The 4,864-nt window shown below is 28.7% G+C and overlaps 1 non-coding gene across 1 annotated transcript; it reads left to right on the top strand.

The window, feature by feature from the left end:
- Positions 1-4,093: 4,093 nt before the first annotated feature.
- On the top strand, positions 4,094-4,167 carry Trnai-aau (transfer RNA isoleucine (anticodon AAU)). Its single transcript has one exon. It is a non-coding gene; the product is annotated as a tRNA-Ile (tRNA).
- Positions 4,168-4,864: the final 697 nt, after the last annotated feature.

Below are 4,864 nucleotides of genomic sequence, written 5' to 3'. Positions count from 1 at the left end.
TGAAAAACAGTGATCTACTGTGTGTGACAGTATTTTGTGGAAATTCCTCTTTGTCAAATGGCAGGCGTTTCAGATCTGGAATCGTTTGGACCGGGAATTCAAAATTAGGCTGGATCGCAGACAATATTCTATTTACTACTGAGATAAAGTTATTTATTTATTCAAAGTTGACTGCATTTGCATGTTAGATTGTTTTTATTTATATATTTCTTTATTTATATATGTATATATTTTATATATATATTTTTTATTATGCTAATTAGTGGTTTATATATTTCTTTATTTATTTATAGAAGTATATATTATATATATATATATTTTTATTATGCTAATTAGTGGTTTATATATTTCTTTATTTATTTATATATGTATATATTATATATATATATATTTATATCATGCTAATTAGTGGTTTATATATTTCTTTATTTATTTATATATGTATATATTTTATATATATATATTTTTATTATGCTAATTAGTGGTTTATATATTTCTTTCTTTGTTTATATATGTATATATTTTATATATATATTTTTTATTATGCTAATTAGTGGTTTATATATATTTCTTCATTTATTTATATATGTATATATTTTATATATATATTTTTATATCATGCTAATTAGTGGTTTATATATTTCTTTATTTATTTATATATGTATATATTATATATATATATTTTTATTATGCTAATTAGTGGTTTATATATTTCTTTATTTATTTATATATGTACATATTTTATATATATCTTTTTAATTATGTTAATTAGTGGTTTCTATATTTCTTTATTTATTTATATATGTATATATTTTATATATATATTTTTGTTATTATGCTAATTAGTGGTCTATATATTTCTTTATTTATATATGTATATATTTTATATATATTTTTTTTATTATGCTAATTAGTGGTCTATATATTTCTTTATTTATTTATATATGTATATATTTTATATATATTTTTTTATTATGCTAATTAGTGGTTTATATATTTCTTTATTTATTTATAGAAGTATATATTTTATATAAATATTTTTTATTACGCTAATTACTGGTTTATATATTTCTTTATTTATTTATATATGTATATATTTTATGTATATATTTTTTATTATGCTAATTAGTGGTTTATATATTTCTTTATTTATTTATATATGTATATATTTTATATATATTTTTATCATGCTAATTACTGGTTTATATATTTCTATTTATTAATTAAGCTCTAATAAGAACACAAGAATCTTGCTGAAAATGAGACCAAATCAAAACAAGGTAAATTAAAGGACGAAGTATATATATATATACATATATATACATATATATATATATATATATATATATATATATATATATATATATATATATATATATATATATATATATATATACTGGCTGGCCGTCCGGCACTGCCCGGTCATATAATATGCTTAAACATGATATTTTTATTTATACATTATATATTTTTATTATGTTAATTAGTGGTTTATATATTTCTTTCTTTATTTATTCATATACGTATATATTTTATATATATATTTTTTTATTATGCTAATTAGTGGTCTATATATTTCTTTATTTATTTATATATGTATATATTTTATATACACTTGTGCCCGATATTATTCATACCCCACCTTGAAAATTGAGTTTATTATGTGTAACTTTGTAAGAATTTATTGTTTACGTCCATATCGATACATATTCTTAATAAACCTCTTCTGATCATTTTCGTCATTTTAAAATCGCGGGATACTTGTAACAAAAGAAATATACAGCTATTTATAAAATCTGCAATGTTCAAAAATAATCATACCCCCTTATTTTTTCAGTATTAATCGAGTTTCTGACTGTTTGTTTCCTGTTTGATTCTTATTTTGAATGCTTTTATACAACCTTTGATTAATTTCATTTCGCTTTTTGCATTTTTCAGAAATTAAAATGATATCTACTGAAAACCAATAAAAGAATAAAAATTATTAGAATGGGGAAGAAAAAAGAGCTTAGTAATGATCTTAGGACTAAAATTGCGAATTCACATAAGGATGGTTTAGGTTACAAGTCAATTTCCAAGAAATTTGAGGTCCCTACAGCAACAGTACAGAGCATCATCAAAAAATTCCAGAGCCACCACACAACAAACAACTTGATTGGTAGAGGAAGGAAAAGGAAACTGTCTGCTAGAGCCACCAGGAATATTGTAAGAAGTGTTAATGCAAATCCAACCACCACTACTAAGGACATTTTAGAAAATCTGGAGTCTTCTGGCATAAAAATATCAAGGCAAACATTGCAAAGGACTCTGCATGAAAATGGTCTGAAAGGAAGAAGACCAAGAAGGACTCCATTGCACACCGGAAAACACCTTGCAGCACGTCTAAAGTTTGCTAGGACCCATGTAAATTCTCCAGAGTCCGTTTTCTCAAGTATTTTGTGGACTGACGAAACAAAAATTGAATTGTTTGGCCATATGGATGCTTCTTACGTTTGGAGGAAGAAAGGAGAAGCTTACAACCCAAAGAACACCATACCCACGATGAAACATGGTGGTGGTAGCCTAATGTTTTGGGGCTCCTTTTCGGCTAGTGGTCCAGGTAGTTTGGTCAAGATAGATGGAACCATGAAGAAGGAGCAATATTTGGAGATACTCCAGAAAAACATTAGACAGGATGCGGAGAATCTCCATTTAGGACCAAACTGGGTCCTTCAACAGGATAATGATCCAAAACATACTGCCAAAATAGTCAAGAAATGGTTTGAGGATAATCAAATTAATGTTTTGGAATGGCCTTGCCAGAGTCCCGACCTGAACCCTATCGAAAACCTCTGGCACATATTGAAAACTGAGGTTAAAAAGCGGAAACCTAGAAATTTGAGGGATTTGGAGAACTACTGCATTGAAGAATGGTCAAAAATCAGTGTTGATGCTTGTAAAAACCTTGTTGATAAATATCCAAAACGGTTACAGGCAGTTATTAAGAATAAAGGGCATGCTATTGACTATTAGTAAGAGAGGTATGAATAATTTTGAACTAGTGCCATTATTGTTTTTCTTTGTATAATGTTTCAAACTTGGATAATTTATTTATTTGTTGAGTTTAAATTAAATGCCTATGCTTGATTTATTGTCTGAAATCCCTTTAATATTGTCTACCTTCTGGTTTGAGCAATATTCTTATAGAAATCTCAAAGATCCGAGGGGTATGAATAATATCGGGCACAAGTGTATATATTTATATTATGCTAATCAGTGGTTTATATAATTTTATTTATACATACGCAATCTGCATAAATAAAAATATCATGTTTAAGCATATGGTGCATCGGCTACTAGTCTCTCGCTCCTTGACAAGGTTCAAAAGAGAGTCGCAAATCTGATAGGCCCTAAACTGGCATCTAAGCTTCAGCCTCTGTCCCATCGACGAAACGTTGCATCCCTCTGCCTGTTCTACAAGTATTTTAATGGTGAATGCTCTGATGAACTGCAAGCACTTGTGCCCCCACGACGTGAACACCCTCGACAGACCCGACAAGCTGCAAAATCCCACCCCCACACTGTAGAGATCCCTAGATGTAAAAGATCTTTCTACTCCGGTAGTTTCTTCCCCAGAACCGCTAGACTTTGGAATTCCATTCCAGGTCACTGCTTCCCCAACTGTACTGACATGCAGAAGTTCAAGTGCAACGTGAACCAACATCTTGCTGCCCAAATCCCTACATAGTACCCCAGTAGTTGTTTCCCCTGATAGTAGCCCCCTACACCAAAGTGGCAATGTGCCTTCTTTGGGGTGAAAATGTAATAAAAAAAAAAATAATAATAAATAAATGATAAGAAACAAAAACTACAATTGTCAACGAAATATGCAGAAAGTTTATGAGTGATAAAGTATTCACTCACAAATTTGGATGATAAAAAAGAAAAACAAAACAAAAAAGCACGGCTTTTTTCGTGGCGGGGTGACTGTAAACAAATACGAAGCTTCATTGACTGAACAACTACTGGCATAACGAATTAGGTCAGTCAAGGAACAAACTGACGTAGCCTATTTTAGAACGAATCACAGATTGTCAGTTTTACTACTGTAGGTGGCCGGTTAGCTCAGTTGGTTAGAGCGTCGTGCTAATAACGCGAATGTCGTGGGTTCGAGCCCCATACTGGCCAATATTATTATTTTATAAATATTTCTTACTGTAATTTGTTTTATTTTGTTATCGATATAAACAAAACAGTAGATGTATTTATGTGTCTGTGTGTAAATATTTAACCGATAAACTCGTAAACTACTGGTTACATGATGCTGAAATTAACAGGAAATAGTAATCATATACCAAGGATTGTTTATAACGAGTAAAATGTTTGTTTGATAGATGAATAATGTGTACAGGTACGGGCAATTAATGACTGGTTCGGTAAGGGGGTGTGGTTTTTAACGCCGGTTAATCATAATAATTTTTTAAATTTTCGAGTACTTTTTTTTATTGTATTTGAAAGATTATAGTTTAAAGTTAATTTCTCAATGAAAAAAGTAAGTTAAATAAAAATACATGGAATTATTTTATCTCAAATCTGAAAAACCCGAGATTTCACGTAAACATTCATTATGAAAAATATCGCGTTTATATTTTTCTAACAAGAAAAATATAAGTTTCTGGAATTATTTCCAAGTTAAGTATTAAGTTAAAGTCTTAAGATAATGAATTAATACAATAAATGTACTTAACTTTTACTAAAGAGAGTAATAATTATCAAAAAATATATCACTGGTAGCAACGAGACTCGTTCATTGTACCAAAATAAGCACTGACGGCAAAAATGAAATATGTATGGAAGGGCAAATTAGACATAATTTATGTCTTTA

The sequence above is a fragment of the Euprymna scolopes genome, chromosome 22 (assembly GCF_053919585.1).
Source record: "Euprymna scolopes isolate OS-2025 chromosome 22, ASM5391958v1, whole genome shotgun sequence".
NCBI classification, from domain to species: domain Eukaryota; kingdom Metazoa; phylum Mollusca; class Cephalopoda; order Sepiida; family Sepiolidae; genus Euprymna; species Euprymna scolopes.
Note: the sequence above shows the minus strand (reverse complement) of the source record. Positions and strands in the feature narration are given on the sequence as shown.